At 54.4% G+C, this 16,224-nt stretch overlaps 18 non-coding genes across 18 annotated transcripts; all 18 read left to right on the forward strand.

Annotated features, from left to right (window-relative positions):
* Positions 1–570: 570 nt before the first annotated feature.
* On the forward strand, positions 571–686 carry LOC138563702 (U5 spliceosomal RNA). Its single transcript, XR_011299678.1, has one exon. It is a non-coding gene; the product is annotated as a U5 spliceosomal RNA (small nuclear RNA).
* An 805-nt stretch (positions 687–1,491) lies between these two features.
* LOC138563703 (U5 spliceosomal RNA) lies at positions 1,492–1,607 on the forward strand. The gene has a single exon (XR_011299679.1). It is a non-coding gene; the product is annotated as a U5 spliceosomal RNA (small nuclear RNA).
* Positions 1,608–2,383: 776 nt separating this feature from the next.
* On the forward strand, positions 2,384–2,499 carry LOC138563704 (U5 spliceosomal RNA). Its single transcript, XR_011299680.1, has one exon. It is a non-coding gene; the product is annotated as a U5 spliceosomal RNA (small nuclear RNA).
* Positions 2,500–3,304: 805 nt separating this feature from the next.
* LOC138563706 (U5 spliceosomal RNA) lies at positions 3,305–3,420 on the forward strand. Its single transcript, XR_011299681.1, has one exon. It is a non-coding gene; the product is annotated as a U5 spliceosomal RNA (small nuclear RNA).
* A 776-nt stretch (positions 3,421–4,196) lies between these two features.
* LOC138563707 (U5 spliceosomal RNA) lies at positions 4,197–4,312 on the forward strand. Its single transcript, XR_011299682.1, has one exon. It is a non-coding gene; the product is annotated as a U5 spliceosomal RNA (small nuclear RNA).
* A 776-nt stretch (positions 4,313–5,088) lies between these two features.
* Positions 5,089–5,204, forward strand: LOC138565033 (U5 spliceosomal RNA). Its single transcript, XR_011300954.1, has one exon. It is a non-coding gene; the product is annotated as a U5 spliceosomal RNA (small nuclear RNA).
* A 799-nt stretch (positions 5,205–6,003) lies between these two features.
* On the forward strand, positions 6,004–6,119 carry LOC138563708 (U5 spliceosomal RNA). Its single transcript, XR_011299683.1, has one exon. It is a non-coding gene; the product is annotated as a U5 spliceosomal RNA (small nuclear RNA).
* A 776-nt stretch (positions 6,120–6,895) lies between these two features.
* LOC138563710 (U5 spliceosomal RNA) lies at positions 6,896–7,011 on the forward strand. The gene has a single exon (XR_011299685.1). It is a non-coding gene; the product is annotated as a U5 spliceosomal RNA (small nuclear RNA).
* An 805-nt stretch (positions 7,012–7,816) lies between these two features.
* On the forward strand, positions 7,817–7,932 carry LOC138563711 (U5 spliceosomal RNA). Its single transcript, XR_011299687.1, has one exon. It is a non-coding gene; the product is annotated as a U5 spliceosomal RNA (small nuclear RNA).
* A 776-nt stretch (positions 7,933–8,708) lies between these two features.
* LOC138563712 (U5 spliceosomal RNA) lies at positions 8,709–8,824 on the forward strand. Its single transcript, XR_011299688.1, has one exon. It is a non-coding gene; the product is annotated as a U5 spliceosomal RNA (small nuclear RNA).
* A 792-nt stretch (positions 8,825–9,616) lies between these two features.
* LOC138563713 (U5 spliceosomal RNA) lies at positions 9,617–9,732 on the forward strand. Its single transcript, XR_011299689.1, has one exon. It is a non-coding gene; the product is annotated as a U5 spliceosomal RNA (small nuclear RNA).
* Positions 9,733–10,508: 776 nt separating this feature from the next.
* Positions 10,509–10,624, forward strand: LOC138563714 (U5 spliceosomal RNA). Its single transcript, XR_011299690.1, has one exon. It is a non-coding gene; the product is annotated as a U5 spliceosomal RNA (small nuclear RNA).
* Positions 10,625–11,429: 805 nt separating this feature from the next.
* Positions 11,430–11,545, forward strand: LOC138563715 (U5 spliceosomal RNA). The gene has a single exon (XR_011299691.1). It is a non-coding gene; the product is annotated as a U5 spliceosomal RNA (small nuclear RNA).
* A 776-nt stretch (positions 11,546–12,321) lies between these two features.
* LOC138563717 (U5 spliceosomal RNA) lies at positions 12,322–12,437 on the forward strand. Its single transcript, XR_011299693.1, has one exon. It is a non-coding gene; the product is annotated as a U5 spliceosomal RNA (small nuclear RNA).
* Positions 12,438–13,213: 776 nt separating this feature from the next.
* LOC138565035 (U5 spliceosomal RNA) lies at positions 13,214–13,329 on the forward strand. The gene has a single exon (XR_011300956.1). It is a non-coding gene; the product is annotated as a U5 spliceosomal RNA (small nuclear RNA).
* A 799-nt stretch (positions 13,330–14,128) lies between these two features.
* LOC138563718 (U5 spliceosomal RNA) lies at positions 14,129–14,244 on the forward strand. Its single transcript, XR_011299694.1, has one exon. It is a non-coding gene; the product is annotated as a U5 spliceosomal RNA (small nuclear RNA).
* An 805-nt stretch (positions 14,245–15,049) lies between these two features.
* Positions 15,050–15,165, forward strand: LOC138563719 (U5 spliceosomal RNA). Its single transcript, XR_011299695.1, has one exon. It is a non-coding gene; the product is annotated as a U5 spliceosomal RNA (small nuclear RNA).
* Positions 15,166–15,941: 776 nt separating this feature from the next.
* On the forward strand, positions 15,942–16,057 carry LOC138563720 (U5 spliceosomal RNA). Its single transcript, XR_011299696.1, has one exon. It is a non-coding gene; the product is annotated as a U5 spliceosomal RNA (small nuclear RNA).
* Positions 16,058–16,224: the final 167 nt, after the last annotated feature.

The following is a 16,224-nucleotide window of genomic DNA, read 5'->3' on the forward strand; positions in this document are numbered from 1 at the left end:
AGGCTGGCTCCAAGCTAGCATCCAGGAGGATATGGCCCCAGTGGGCAGGGGTTTGGGCCCGGGCCCCGATCGGCTGACGAACGCCTGACAAACGCCGTTCTTTGCCCGCTGGCAGCCCAGGAGGCCCAGCACCCGTGCAAGACAGGGTGAGGGCGGAAAATGATCCCTGTGTCCTGAGAAAGGAGAGAGCGGGCTGCTTCTTCAACATCCTGGGGGAGGAGCCCCATCTCTGGGGCCCAAAAGAAAATCTCACGCCTGCCTCCCAGAAGCCCTAGACCTTATGTAAACGAGGGGAGTCCTCAGGCAAAGGCAGACTCTGCCTGCCTTTTGGCCAATGTCACATGGCCTGCGGTCTGGAGAAATTTGCATACCCACAATCCCCTGCCAGGTTTCATGACTTTGGATGGGATTGCTTGCAAATAAAGTCATTCTGCCACGGGTTCGGAGCCCGATAGCATTCTCCATTCGCTTCATCTCAAAAAGCGTCATCGTGTGCACTGCTTCACTAAGTCACCCTGAGCTAGTGAGGTGTTGCATTTTTTGCGGCCGCAGTCGGGGCCACTAGAGCGCATACTCTGGTTTCTCTTCAAACCGAATAAATCTTTCGCCTTTTACTAAAGATTTCCGTGGAGAGGAACATTAAAGAGTTTCACTCAATTTTTTGAAGCCCTGCCAAGTGCAGGGTTACCTATGCTGGTTAAAAAAAAAAAGAAACAGAGCAAATGAAAGCGCAAAGCCTGCTTTTCAGCTGTTGGCTTGCACCCCCCAGCTGTCAGTCAGCCTTTGCAGGGGTCCTCGCAGCACAGCCAGGCTGATGCCTTGCAGTGGTAGCCAGAGGGGGGAGCCTTTAGCTAATGCTTGCTGCTGTTGCCACCTGCTGGTGAGCCAGCAGAGGCTGGCTCCAAGCTAGCATCCAGGAGGATATGGCCCCAGTGGGCAGGGGTTTGGGCCCGGGCCCCGATCGGCTGACGAACGCCTGACAAACGCCGTCCTTTGCCCGGCGGGCTTTGCCCTGGCGGGCAAAAGAACCTGGCAGCCCAGGAGGCCCAGCACCCGTGCAAGACAGGGTGAGGGCGGAAAATGACCCCTGTGTCCTGAGAAAGGAGAGAGCGGGCTGCTTTTTCAACATCCTGGGGGAGGAGCCCCATCTCTGGGGCCCAAAAGAAAATCTCACGCCTGCCTCCCAGAAGCCCTAGACCTTATGTAAACGAGGGGAGTCCTCAGGCAAAGGCAGACTCTGCCTGCCTTTTGGCCAATGTCACATGGCCTGCGGTCTGGAGAAATTTGCATACCCACAATCCCCTGCCAGGTTTCATGACTTTGGATGGGATTGCTTGCAAATAAAGTCATTCTGCCACGGGTTCGGAGCCCGATAGCATTCTCCATTCGCTTCATCTCAAAAAGCGTCATCGTGTGCACTGCTTCACTAAGTCACCCTGAGCTAGTGAGGTGTTGCATTTTTTGCGGCCGCAGTCGGGGCCACTAGAGCGCATACTCTGGTTTCTCTTCAAACCGAATAAATCTTTCGCCTTTTACTAAAGATTTCCGTGGAGAGGAACATTAAAGAGTTTCACTCAATTTTTTGAAGCCCTGCCAAGTGCAGGGTTACCTATGCTGGTTAAAAAAAAAAAGAAACAGAGCAAATGAAAGCGCAAAGCCTGCTTTTCAGCTGTTGGCTTGCACCCCCCAGCTGTCAGTCAGCCTTTGCAGGGGTCCTCGCAGCACAGCCAGGCTGATGCTTTGCAGTGGTAGCCAGAGGGGGGAGCCTTTAGCTAATGCTTGCTGCTGTCGCCACCTGCTGGTGAGCCAGCAGAGGCTGGCTCCAAGCTAGCATCCAGGAGGATATGGCCCCAGTGGGCAGGGGTTTGGGCCCGGGCCCCGATCGGCTGACGAACGCCTGACAAACGCCGTTCTTTGCCCGCTGGCAGCCCAGGAGGCCCAGCACCCGTGCAAGACAGGGTGAGGGCGGAAAATGATCCCTGTGTCCTGAGAAAGGAGAGAGCGGGCTGCTTCTTCAACATCCTGGGGGAGGAGCCCCATCTCTGGGGCCCAAAAGAAAATCTCACGCCTGCCTCCCAGAAGCCCTAGACCTTATGTAAACGAGGGGAGTCCTCAGGCAAAGGCAGACTCTGCCTGCCTTTTGGCCAATGTCACATGGCCTGCGGTCTGGAGAAATTTGCATACCCACAATCCCCTGCCAGGTTTCATGACTTTGGATGGGATTGCTTGCAAATAAAGTCATTCTGCCATGGGTTCGGAGCCCGATAGCATTCTCCATTCGCTTCATCTCAAAAAGCGTCATCGTGTGCACTGCTTCACTAAGTCACCCTGAGCTAGTGAGGTGTTGCATTTTTTGCGGCCGCAGTCGGGGCCACTAGAGCGCATACTCTGGTTTCTCTTCAAACCGAATAAATCTTTCGCCTTTTACTAAAGATTTCCGTGGAGAGGAACATTAAAGAGTTTCACTCAATTTTTTGAAGCCCTGCCAAGTGCAGGGTTACCTATGCTGGTTAAAAAAAAAAAGAAACAGAGCAAATAAAAGCGCAAAGCCTGCTTTTCAGCTGTTGGCTTGCACCCCCCAGCTGTCAGTCAGCCTTTGCAGGGGTCCTCGCAGCACAGCCAGGCTGATGCCTTGCAGTGGTAGCCAGAGGGGGGAGCCTTTAGCTAATGCTTGCTGCTGTTGCCACCTGCTGGTGAGCCAGCAGAGGCTGGCTCCAAGCTAGCATCCAGGAGGATATGGCCCCAGTGGGCAGGGGTTTGGGCCCGGGCCCCGATCGGCTGACGAACGCCTGACAAACGCCGTCCTTTGCCCGGCGGGCTTTGCCCTGGCGGGCAAAAGAACCTGGCAGCCCAGGAGGCCCAGCACCCGTGCAAGACAGGGTGAGGGCGGAAAATGACCCCTGTGTCCTGAGAAAGGAGAGAGCGGGCTGCTTTTTCAACATCCTGGGGGAGGAGCCCCATCTCTGGGGCCCAAAAGAAAATCTCACGCCTGCCTCCCAGAAGCCCTAGACCTTATGTAAACGAGGGGAGTCCTCAGGCAAAGGCAGACTCTGCCTGCCTTTTGGCCAATGTCACATGGCCTGCGGTCTGGAGAAATTTGCATACCCACAATCCCCTGCCAGGTTTCATGACTTTGGATGGGATTGCTTGCAAATAAAGTCATTCTGCCACGGGTTCGGAGCCCGATAGCATTCTCCATTCGCTTCATCTCAAAAAGCGTCATCGTGTGCACTGCTTCACTAAGTCACCCTGAGCTAGTGAGGTGTTGCATTTTTTGCGGCCGCAGTCGGGGCCACTAGAGCGCATACTCTGGTTTCTCTTCAAACCGAATAAATCTTTCGCCTTTTACTAAAGATTTCCGTGGAGAGGAACATTAAAGAGTTTCACTCAATTTTTTGAAGCCCTGCCAAGTGCAGGGTTACCTATGCTGGTTAAAAAAAAAAAGAAACAGAGCAAATGAAAGCGCAAAGCCTGCTTTTCAGCTGTTGGCTTGCACCCCCCAGCTGTCAGTCAGCCTTTGCAGGGGTCCTCGCAGCACAGCCAGGCTGATGCTTTGCAGTGGTAGCCAGAGGGGGGAGCCTTTAGCTAATGCTTGCTGCTGTCGCCACCTGCTGGTGAGCCAGCAGAGGCTGGCTCCAAGCTAGCATCCAGGAGGATATGGCCCCAGTGGGCAGGGGTTTGGGCCCGGGCCCCGATCGGCTGACGAACGCCTGACAAACGCCGTTCTTTGCCCGCTGGCAGCCCAGGAGGCCCAGCACCCGTGCAAGACAGGGTGAGGGCGGAAAATGATCCCTGTGTCCTGAGAAAGGAGAGAGCGGGCTGCTTCTTCAACATCCTGGGGGAGGAGCCCCATCTCTGGGGCCCAAAAGAAAATCTCACGCCTGCCTCCCAGAAGCCCTAGACCTTATGTAAACGAGGGGAGTCCTCAGGCAAAGGCAGACTCTGCCTGCCTTTTGGCCAATGTTACATGGCCTGCGGTCTGGAGAAATTTGCATACCCACAATCCCCTGCCAGGTTTCATGACTTTGGATGGGATTGCTTGCAAATAAAGTCATTCTGCCACGGGTTCGGAGCCCGATGGCATTCTCCATTCGCTTCATCTCAAAAAGCGTCATCGTGTGCACTGCTTCACTAAGTCACCCTGAGCTAGTGAGGTGTTGCATTTTTTGCGGCCGCAGTCGGGGCCACTAGAGCGCATACTCTGGTTTCTCTTCAAACCGAATAAATCTTTCGCCTTTTACTAAAGATTTCCGTGGAGAGGAACATTAAAGAGTTTCACTCAATTTTTTGAAGCCCTGCCAAGTGCAGGGTTACCTATGCTGGTTAAAAAAAAAAAGAAACAGAGCAAATGAAAGCGCAAAGCCTGCTTTTCAGCTGTTGGCTTGCACCCCCCAGCTGTCAGTCAGCCTTTGCAGGGGTCCTTGCAGCACAGCCAGGCTGATGCCTTGCAGTGGTAGCCAGAGGGGGGAGCCTTTAGCTAATGCTTGCTGCTGTCGCCACCTGCTGGTGAGCCAGCAGAGGCTGGCTCCAAGCTAGCATCCAGGAGGATATGGCCCCAGTGGGCAGGGGTTTGGGCCCGGGCCCCGATCGGCTGACGAACGCCTGACAAACGCCGTCCTTTGCCCGCTGGCAGCCCAGGAGGCCCAGCACCCGTGCAAGACAGGGTGAGGGCGGAAAATGACCCCTGTGTCCTGAGAAAGGAGAGAGCGGGCTGCTTCTTCAACATCCTGGGGGAGGAGCCCCATCTCTGGGGCCCAAAAGAAAATCTCACGCCTGCCTCCCAGAAGCCCTAGACCTTATGTAAACGAGGGGAGTCCTCAAGCAAAAGCAGACTCTGCCTGCCTTTTGGCCAATGTTACATGGCCTGCGGTCTGGAGAAATTTGCATACCCACAATCCCCTGCCAGGTTTCATGACTTTGGATGGGATTGCTTGCAAATAAAGTCATTCTGCCACGGGTTCGGAGCCCGATGGCATTCTCCATTCGCTTCATCTCAAAAAGCGTCATCGTGTGCACTGCTTCACTAAGTCACCCTGAGCTAGTGAGGTGTTGCATTTTTTGCGGCCGCAGTCGGGGCCACTAGAGCGCATACTCTGGTTTCTCTTCAAACCGAATAAATCTTTCGCCTTTTACTAAAGATTTCCGTGGAGAGGAACATTAAAGAGTTTCACTCAATGTTTTGAAGCCCTGCCAAGTGCAGGGTTACCTATGCTGGTTAAAAAGAAACAGAGCAAATGAAAGCGCAAAGCCTGCTTTTCAGCTGTTGGCTTGCACCCCCCAGCTGTCAGTCAGCCTTTGCAGGGGTCCTCGCAGCACAGCCAGGCTGATGCCTTGCAGTGGTAGCCAGAGGGGGGAGCCTTTAGCTAATGCTTGCTGCTGTCGCCACCTGCTGGTGAGCCAGCAGAGGCTGGCTCCAAGCTAGCATCCAGGAGGATATGGCCCCAGTGGGCAGGGGTTTGGGCCCGGGCCCCGATCGCCTGACAAACGCCTGACAAACGCCGTCCTTTGCCCGGCGGGCTTTGCCCTGGCGGGCAAAAGAACCTGGCAGCCCAGGAGGCCCAGCACCCGTGCAAGACAGGGTGAGGGCGGAAAATGACCCCTGTGTCCTGAGAAAGGAGAGAGCGGGCTGCTTTTTCAACATCCTGGGGGAGGAGCCCCATCTCTGGGGCCCAAAAGAAAATCTCACGCCTGCCTCCCAGAAGCCCTAGACCTTATGTAAACGAGGGGAGTCCTCAGGCAAAGGCAGACTCTGCCTGCCTTTTGGCCAATGTCACATGGCCTGCGGTCTGGAGAAATTTGCATACCCACAATCCCCTGCCAGGTTTCATGACTTTGGATGGGATTGCTTGCAAATAAAGTCATTCTGCCACGGGTTCGGAGCCCGATAGCATTCTCCATTCGCTTCATCTCAAAAAGCGTCATCGTGTGCACTGCTTCACTAAGTCACCCTGAGCTAGTGAGGTGTTGCATTTTTTGCGGCCGCAGTCGGGGCCACTAGAGCGCATACTCTGGTTTCTCTTCAAACCGAATAAATCTTTCGCCTTTTACTAAAGATTTCCGTGGAGAGGAACATTAAAGAGTTTCACTCAATTTTTTGAAGCCCTGCCAAGTGCAGGGTTACCTATGCTGGTTAAAAAAAAAAAGAAACAGAGCAAATGAAAGCGCAAAGCCTGCTTTTCAGCTGTTGGCTTGCACCCCCCAGCTGTCAGTCAGCCTTTGCAGGGGTCCTCGCAGCACAGCCAGGCTGATGCTTTGCAGTGGTAGCCAGAGGGGGGAGCCTTTAGCTAATGCTTGCTGCTGTCGCCACCTGCTGGTGAGCCAGCAGAGGCTGGCTCCAAGCTAGCATCCAGGAGGATATGGCCCCAGTGGGCAGGGGTTTGGGCCCGGGCCCCGATCGGCTGACGAACGCCTGACAAACGCCGTTCTTTGCCCGCTGGCAGCCCAGGAGGCCCAGCACCCGTGCAAGACAGGGTGAGGGCGGAAAATGATCCCTGTGTCCTGAGAAAGGAGAGAGCGGGCTGCTTCTTCAACATCCTGGGGGAGGAGCCCCATCTCTGGGGCCCAAAAGAAAATCTCACGCCTGCCTCCCAGAAGCCCTAGACCTTATGTAAACGAGGGGAGTCCTCAGGCAAAGGCAGACTCTGCCTGCCTTTTGGCCAATGTCACATGGCCTGCGGTCTGGAGAAATTTGCATACCCACAATCCCCTGCCAGGTTTCATGACTTTGGATGGGATTGCTTGCAAATAAAGTCATTCTGCCACGGGTTCGGAGCCCGATAGCATTCTCCATTCGCTTCATCTCAAAAAGCGTCATCGTGTGCACTGCTTCACTAAGTCACCCTGAGCTAGTGAGGTGTTGCATTTTTTGCGGCCGCAGTCGGGGCCACTAGAGCGCATACTCTGGTTTCTCTTCAAACCGAATAAATCTTTCGCCTTTTACTAAAGATTTCCGTGGAGAGGAACATTAAAGAGTTTCACTCAATTTTTTGAAGCCCTGCCAAGTGCAGGGTTACCTATGCTGGTTAAAAAAAAAAAGAAACAGAGCAAATGAAAGCGCAAAGCCTGCTTTTCAGCTGTTGGCTTGCACCCCCCAGCTGTCAGTCAGCCTTTGCAGGGGTCCTCGCAGCACAGCCAGGCTGATGCCTTGCAGTGGTAGCCAGAGGGGGGAGCCTTTAGCTAATGCTTGCTGCTGTTGCCACCTGCTGGTGAGCCAGCAGAGGCTGGCTCCAAGCTAGCATCCAGGAGGATATGGCCCCAGTGGGCAGGGGTTTGGGCCCGGGCCCCGATCGGCTGACGAACGCCTGACAAACGCCGTCCTTTGCCCGGCGGGCTTTGCCCTGGCGGGCAAAAGAACCTGGCAGCCCAGGAGGCCCAGCACCCGTGCAAGACAGGGTGAGGGCGGAAAATGACCCCTGTGTCCTGAGAAAGGAGAGAGCGGGCTGCTTTTTCAACATCCTGGGGGAGGAGCCCCATCTCTGGGGCCCAAAAGAAAATCTCACGCCTGCCTCCCAGAAGCCCTAGACCTTATGTAAACGAGGGGAGTCCTCAGGCAAAGGCAGACTCTGCCTGCCTTTTGGCCAATGTCACATGGCCTGCGGTCTGGAGAAATTTGCATACCCACAATCCCCTGCCAGGTTTCATGACTTTGGATGGGATTGCTTGCAAATAAAGTCATTCTGCCACGGGTTCGGAGCCCGATAGCATTCTCCATTCGCTTCATCTCAAAAAGCGTCATCGTGTGCACTGCTTCACTAAGTCACCCTGAGCTAGTGAGGTGTTGCATTTTTTGCGGCCGCAGTCGGGGCCACTAGAGCGCATACTCTGGTTTCTCTTCAAACCGAATAAATCTTTCGCCTTTTACTAAAGATTTCCGTGGAGAGGAACATTAAAGAGTTTCACTCAATTTTTTGAAGCCCTGCCAAGTGCAGGGTTACCTATGCTGGTTAAAAAAAAAAAGAAACAGAGCAAATGAAAGCGCAAAGCCTGCTTTTCAGCTGTTGGCTTGCACCCCCCAGCTGTCAGTCAGCCTTTGCAGGGGTCCTCGCAGCACAGCCAGGCTGATGCTTTGCAGTGGTAGCCAGAGGGGGGAGCCTTTAGCTAATGCTTGCTGCTGTCGCCACCTGCTGGTGAGCCAGCAGAGGCTGGCTCCAAGCTAGCATCCAGGAGGATATGGCCCCAGTGGGCAGGGGTTTGGGCCCGGGCCCCGATCGGCTGACGAACGCCTGACAAACGCCGTTCTTTGCCCGCTGGCAGCCCAGGAGGCCCAGCACCCGTGCAAGACAGGGTGAGGGCGGAAAATGATCCCTGTGTCCTGAGAAAGGAGAGAGCGGGCTGCTTCTTCAACATCCTGGGGGAGGAGCCCCATCTCTGGGGCCCAAAAGAAAATCTCACGCCTGCCTCCCAGAAGCCCTAGACCTTATGTAAACGAGGGGAGTCCTCAGGCAAAGGCAGACTCTGCCTGCCTTTTGGCCAATGTCACATGGCCTGCGGTCTGGAGAAATTTGCATACCCACAATCCCCTGCCAGGTTTCATGACTTTGGATGGGATTGCTTGCAAATAAAGTCATTCTGCCATGGGTTCGGAGCCCGATAGCATTCTCCATTCGCTTCATCTCAAAAAGCGTCATCGTGTGCACTGCTTCACTAAGTCACCCTGAGCTAGTGAGGTGTTGCATTTTTTGCGGCCGCAGTCGGGGCCACTAGAGCGCATACTCTGGTTTCTCTTCAAACCGAATAAATCTTTCGCCTTTTACTAAAGATTTCCGTGGAGAGGAACATTAAAGAGTTTCACTCAATTTTTTGAAGCCCTGCCAAGTGCAGGGTTACCTATGCTGGTTAAAAAAAAAAAGAAACAGAGCAAATAAAAGCGCAAAGCCTGCTTTTCAGCTGTTGGCTTGCACCCCCCAGCTGTCAGTCAGCCTTTGCAGGGGTCCTCGCAGCACAGCCAGGCTGATGCCTTGCAGTGGTAGCCAGAGGGGGGAGCCTTTAGCTAATGCTTGCTGCTGTTGCCACCTGCTGGTGAGCCAGCAGAGGCTGGCTCCAAGCTAGCATCCAGGAGGATATGGCCCCAGTGGGCAGGGGTTTGGGCCCGGGACGAACGCCTGACAAACGCCGTCCTTTGCCCGGCGGGCTTTGCCCTGGCGGGCAAAAGAACCTGGCAGCCCAGGAGGCCCAGCACCCGTGCAAGACAGGGTGAGGGCGGAAAATGACCCCTGTGTCCTGAGAAAGGAGAGAGCGGGCTGCTTTTTCAACATCCTGGGGGAGGAGCCCCATCTCTGGGGCCCAAAAGAAAATCTCACGCCTGCCTCCCAGAAGCCCTAGACCTTATGTAAACGAGGGGAGTCCTCAGGCAAAGGCAGACTCTGCCTGCCTTTTGGCCAATGTCACATGGCCTGCGGTCTGGAGAAATTTGCATACCCACAATCCCCTGCCAGGTTTCATGACTTTGGATGGGATTGCTTGCAAATAAAGTCATTCTGCCACGGGTTCGGAGCCCGATAGCATTCTCCATTCGCTTCATCTCAAAAAGCGTCATCGTGTGCACTGCTTCACTAAGTCACCCTGAGCTAGTGAGGTGTTGCATTTTTTGCGGCCGCAGTCGGGGCCACTAGAGCGCATACTCTGGTTTCTCTTCAAACCGAATAAATCTTTCGCCTTTTACTAAAGATTTCCGTGGAGAGGAACATTAAAGAGTTTCACTCAATTTTTTGAAGCCCTGCCAAGTGCAGGGTTACCTATGCTGGTTAAAAAAAAAAAGAAACAGAGCAAATGAAAGCGCAAAGCCTGCTTTTCAGCTGTTGGCTTGCACCCCCCAGCTGTCAGTCAGCCTTTGCAGGGGTCCTCGCAGCACAGCCAGGCTGATGCTTTGCAGTGGTAGCCAGAGGGGGGAGCCTTTAGCTAATGCTTGCTGCTGTCGCCACCTGCTGGTGAGCCAGCAGAGGCTGGCTCCAAGCTAGCATCCAGGAGGATATGGCCCCAGTGGGCAGGGGTTTGGGCCCGGGCCCCGATCGGCTGACGAACGCCTGACAAACGCCGTTCTTTGCCCGCTGGCAGCCCAGGAGGCCCAGCACCCGTGCAAGACAGGGTGAGGGCGGAAAATGATCCCTGTGTCCTGAGAAAGGAGAGAGCGGGCTGCTTCTTCAACATCCTGGGGGAGGAGCCCCATCTCTGGGGCCCAAAAGAAAATCTCACGCCTGCCTCCCAGAAGCCCTAGACCTTATGTAAACGAGGGGAGTCCTCAGGCAAAGGCAGACTCTGCCTGCCTTTTGGCCAATGTCACATGGCCTGCGGTCTGGAGAAATTTGCATACCCACAATCCCCTGCCAGGTTTCATGACTTTGGATGGGATTGCTTGCAAATAAAGTCATTCTGCCACGGGTTCGGAGCCCGATAGCATTCTCCATTCGCTTCATCTCAAAAAGCGTCATCGTGTGCACTGCTTCACTAAGTCACCCTGAGCTAGTGAGGTGTTGCATTTTTTGCGGCCGCAGTCGGGGCCACTAGAGCGCATACTCTGGTTTCTCTTCAAACCGAATAAATCTTTCGCCTTTTACTAAAGATTTCCGTGGAGAGGAACATTAAAGAGTTTCACTCAATTTTTTGAAGCCCTGCCAAGTGCAGGGTTACCTATGCTGGTTAAAAAAAAAAAGAAACAGAGCAAATGAAAGCGCAAAGCCTGCTTTTCAGCTGTTGGCTTGCACCCCCCAGCTGTCAGTCAGCCTTTGCAGGGGTCCTCGCAGCACAGCCAGGCTGATGCCTTGCAGTGGTAGCCAGAGGGGGGAGCCTTTAGCTAATGCTTGCTGCTGTTGCCACCTGCTGGTGAGCCAGCAGAGGCTGGCTCCAAGCTAGCATCCAGGAGGATATGGCCCCAGTGGGCAGGGGTTTGGGCCCGGGCCCCGATCGGCTGACGAACGCCTGACAAACGCCGTCCTTTGCCCGGCGGGCTTTGCCCTGGCGGGCAAAAGAACCTGGCAGCCCAGGAGGCCCAGCACCCGTGCAAGACAGGGTGAGGGCGGAAAATGACCCCTGTGTCCTGAGAAAGGAGAGAGCGGGCTGCTTTTTCAACATCCTGGGGGAGGAGCCCCATCTATGGGGCCCAAAAGAAAATCTTACGCCTGCCTCCCAGAAGCCCTAGACCTTATGTAAACGAGGGGAGTCCTCAGGCAAAGGCAGACTCTGCCTGCCTTTTGGCCAATGTCACATGGCCTGCGGTCTGGAGAAATTTGCATACCCACAATCCCCTGCCAGGTTTCATGACTTTGGATGGGATTGCTTGCAAATAAAGTCATTCTGCCACGGGTTCGGAGCCCGATAGCATTCTCCATTCGCTTCATCTCAAAAAGCGTCATCGTGTGCACTGCTTCACTAAGTCACCCTGAGCTAGTGAGGTGTTGCATTTTTTGCGGCCGCAGTCGGGGCCACTAGAGCGCATACTCTGGTTTCTCTTCAAACCGAATAAATCTTTCGCCTTTTACTAAAGATTTCCGTGGAGAGGAACATTAAAGAGTTTCACTCAATTTTTTGAAGCCCTGCCAAGTGCAGGGTTACCTATGCTGGTTAAAAAAAAAAAGAAACAGAGCAAATGAAAGCGCAAAGCCTGCTTTTCAGCTGTTGGCTTGCACCCCCCAGCTGTCAGTCAGCCTTTGCAGGGGTCGTCGCAGCACAGCCAGGCTGATGCTTTGCAGTGGTAGCCAGAGGGGGGAGCCTTTAGCTAATGCTTGCTGCTGTCGCCACCTGCTGGTGAGCCAGCAGAGGCTGGCTCCAAGCTAGCATCCAGGAGGATATGGCCCCAGTGGGCAGGGGTTTGGGCCCGGGCCCCGATCGGCTGACGAACGCCTGACAAACGCCGTTCTTTGCCCGCTGGCAGCCCAGGAGGCCCAGCACCCGTGCAAGACAGGGTGAGGGCGGAAAATGATCCCTGTGTCCTGAGAAAGGAGAGAGCGGGCTGCTTCTTCAACATCCTGGGGGAGGAGCCCCATCTCTGGGGCCCAAAAGAAAATCTCACGCCTGCCTCCCAGAAGCCCTAGACCTTATGTAAACGAGGGGAGTCCTCAGGCAAAGGCAGACTCTGCCTGCCTTTTGGCCAATGTCACATGGCCTGCGGTCTGGAGAAATTTGCATACCCACAATCCCCTGCCAGGTTTCATGACTTTGGATGGGATTGCTTGCAAATAAAGTCATTCTGCCACGGGTTCGGAGCCCGATAGCATTCTCCATTCGCTTCATCTCAAAAAGCGTCATCGTGTGCACTGCTTCACTAAGTCACCCTGAGCTAGTGAGGTGTTGCATTTTTTGCGGCCGCAGTCGGGGCCACTAGAGCGCATACTCTGGTTTCTCTTCAAACCGAATAAATCTTTCGCCTTTTACTAAAGATTTCCGTGGAGAGGAACATTAAAGAGTTTCACTCAATTTTTTGAAGCCCTGCCAAGTGCAGGGTTACCTATGCTGGTTAAAAAAAAAAAGAAACAGAGCAAATGAAAGCGCAAAGCCTGCTTTTCAGCTGTTGGCTTGCACCCCCCAGCTGTCAGTCAGCCTTTGCAGGGGTCCTTGCAGCACAGCCAGGCTGATGCCTTGCAGTGGTAGCCAGAGGGGGGAGCCTTTAGCTAATGCTTGCTGCTGTCGCCACCTGCTGGTGAGCCAGCAGAGGCTGGCTCCAAGCTAGCATCCAGGAGGATATGGCCCCAGTGGGCAGGGGTTTGGGCCCGGGCCCCGATCGGCTGACGAACGCCTGACAAACGCCGTCCTTTGCCCGCTGGCAGCCCAGGAGGCCCAGCACCCGTGCAAGACAGGGTGAGGGCGGAAAATGACCCCTGTGTCCTGAGAAAGGAGAGAGCGGGCTGCTTCTTCAACATCCTGGGGGAGGAGCCCCATCTCTGGGGCCCAAAAGAAAATCTCACGCCTGCCTCCCAGAAGCCCTAGACCTTATGTAAACGAGGGGAGTCCTCAAGCAAAAGCAGACTCTGCCTGCCTTTTGGCCAATGTTACATGGCCTGCGGTCTGGAGAAATTTGCATACCCACAATCCCCTGCCAGGTTTCATGACTTTGGATGGGATTGCTTGCAAATAAAGTCATTCTGCCACGGGTTCGGAGCCCGATGGCATTCTCCATTCGCTTCATCTCAAAAAGCGTCATCGTGTGCACTGCTTCACTAAGTCACCCTGAGCTAGTGAGGTGTTGCATTTTTTGCGGCCGCAGTCGGGGCCACTAGAGCGCATACTCTGGTTTCTCTTCAAACCGAATAAATCTTTCGCCTTTTACTAAAGATTTCCGTGGAGAGGAACATTAAAGAGTTTCACTCAATGTTTTGAAGCCCTGCCAAGTGCAGGGTTACCTATGCTGGTTAAAAAGAAACAGAGCAAATGAAAGCGCAAAGCCTGCTTTTCAGCTGTTGGCTTGCACCCCCCAGCTGTCAGTCAGCCTTTGCAGGGGTCCTCGCAGCACAGCCAGGCTGATGCCTTGCAGTGGTAGCCAGAGGGGGGAGCCTTTAGCTAATGCTTGCTGCTGTCGCCACCTGCTGGTGAGCCAGCAGAGGCTGGCTCCAAGCTAGCATCCAGGAGGATATGGCCCCAGTGGGCAGGGGTTTGGGCCCGGGCCCCGATCGCCTGACAAACGCCTGACAAACGCCGTCCTTTGCCCGGCGGGCTTTGCCCTGGCGGGCAAAAGAACCTGGCAGCCCAGGAGGCCCAGCACCCGTGCAAGACAGGGTGAGGGCGGAAAATGACCCCTGTGTCCTGAGAAAGGAGAGAGCGGGCTGCTTTTTCAACATCCTGGGGGAGGAGCCCCATCTCTGGGGCCCAAAAGAAAATCTCACGCCTGCCTCCCAGAAGCCCTAGACCTTATGTAAACGAGGGGAGTCCTCAGGCAAAGGCAGACTCTGCCTGCCTTTTGGCCAATGTCACATGGCCTGCGGTCTGGAGAAATTTGCATACCCACAATCCCCTGCCAGGTTTCATGACTTTGGATGGGATTGCTTGCAAATAAAGTCATTCTGCCATGGGTTCGGAGCCCGATAGCATTCTCCATTCGCTTCATCTCAAAAAGCGTCATCGTGTGCACTGCTTCACTAAGTCACCCTGAGCTAGTGAGGTGTTGCATTTTTTGCGGCCGCAGTCGGGGCCACTAGAGCGCATACTCTGGTTTCTCTTCAAACCGAATAAATCTTTCGCCTTTTACTAAAGATTTCCGTGGAGAGGAACATTAAAGAGTTTCACTCAATTTTTTGAAGCCCTGCCAAGTGCAGGGTTACCTATGCTGGTTAAAAAAAAAAAGAAACAGAGCAAATAAAAGCGCAAAGCCTGCTTTTCAGCTGTTGGCTTGCACCCCCCAGCTGTCAGTCAGCCTTTGCAGGGGTCCTCGCAGCACAGCCAGGCTGATGCCTTGCAGTGGTAGCCAGAGGGGGGAGCCTTTAGCTAATGCTTGCTGCTGTTGCCACCTGCTGGTGAGCCAGCAGAGGCTGGCTCCAAGCTAGCATCCAGGAGGATATGGCCCCAGTGGGCAGGGGTTTGGGCCCGGGCCCCGATCGGCTGACGAACGCCTGACAAACGCCGTCCTTTGCCCGGCGGGCTTTGCCCTGGCGGGCAAAAGAACCTGGCAGCCCAGGAGGCCCAGCACCCGTGCAAGACAGGGTGAGGGCGGAAAATGACCCCTGTGTCCTGAGAAAGGAGAGAGCGGGCTGCTTTTTCAACATCCTGGGGGAGGAGCCCCATCTCTGGGGCCCAAAAGAAAATCTCACGCCTGCCTCCCAGAAGCCCTAGACCTTATGTAAACGAGGGGAGTCCTCAGGCAAAGGCAGACTCTGCCTGCCTTTTGGCCAATGTCACATGGCCTGCGGTCTGGAGAAATTTGCATACCCACAATCCCCTGCCAGGTTTCATGACTTTGGATGGGATTGCTTGCAAATAAAGTCATTCTGCCACGGGTTCGGAGCCCGATAGCATTCTCCATTCGCTTCATCTCAAAAAGCGTCATCGTGTGCACTGCTTCACTAAGTCACCCTGAGCTAGTGAGGTGTTGCATTTTTTGCGGCCGCAGTCGGGGCCACTAGAGCGCATACTCTGGTTTCTCTTCAAACCGAATAAATCTTTCGCCTTTTACTAAAGATTTCCGTGGAGAGGAACATTAAAGAGTTTCACTCAATTTTTTGAAGCCCTGCCAAGTGCAGGGTTACCTATGCTGGTTAAAAAAAAAAAGAAACAGAGCAAATGAAAGCGCAAAGCCTGCTTTTCAGCTGTTGGCTTGCACCCCCCAGCTGTCAGTCAGCCTTTGCAGGGGTCCTCGCAGCACAGCCAGGCTGATGCTTTGCAGTGGTAGCCAGAGGGGGGAGCCTTTAGCTAATGCTTGCTGCTGTCGCCACCTGCTGGTGAGCCAGCAGAGACTGGCTCCAAGCTAGCATCCAGGAGGATATGGCCCCAGTGGGCAGGGGTTTGGGCCCGGGCCCCGATCGGCTGACGAACGCCTGACAAACGCCGTTCTTTGCCCGCTGGCAGCCCAGGAGGCCCAGCACCCGTGCAAGACAGGGTGAGGGCGGAAAATGATCCCTGTGTCCTGAGAAAGGAGAGAGCGGGCTGCTTCTTCAACATCCTGGGGGAGGAGCCCCATCTCTGGGGCCCAAAAGAAAATCTCACGCCTGCCTCCCAGAAGCCCTAGACCTTATGTAAACGAGGGGAGTCCTCAGGCAAAGGCAGACTCTGCCTGCCTTTTGGCCAATGTCACATGGCCTGCGGTCTGGAGAAATTTGCATACCCACAATCCCCTGCCAGGTTTCATGACTTTGGATGGGATTGCTTGCAAATAAAGTCATTCTGCCATGGGTTCGGAGCCCGATAGCATTCTCCATTCGCTTCATCTCAAAAAGCGTCATCGTGTGCACTGCTTCACTAAGTCACCCTGAGCTAGTGAGGTGTTGCATTTTTTGCGGCCGCAGTCGGGGCCACTAGAGCGCATACTCTGGTTTCTCTTCAAACCGAATAAATCTTTCGCCTTTTACTAAAGATTTCCGTGGAGAGGAACATTAAAGAGTTTCACTCAATTTTTTGAAGCCCTGCCAAGTGCAGGGTTACCTATGCTGGTTAAAAAAAAAAAGAAACAGAGCAAATAAAAGCGCAAAGCCTGCTTTTCAGCTGTTGGCTTGCACCCCCCAGCTGTCAGTCAGCCTTTGCAGGGGTCCTCGCAGCACAGCCAGGCTGATGCCTTGCAGTGGTAGCCAGAGGGGGGAGCCTTTAGCT

The sequence above is a fragment of the Ambystoma mexicanum genome, chromosome 1q (assembly GCF_040938575.1).
Source record: "Ambystoma mexicanum isolate Mex_15411 chromosome 1q, UKY_AmexF1_1, whole genome shotgun sequence".
Classification (NCBI taxonomy): domain Eukaryota; kingdom Metazoa; phylum Chordata; class Amphibia; order Caudata; family Ambystomatidae; genus Ambystoma; species Ambystoma mexicanum.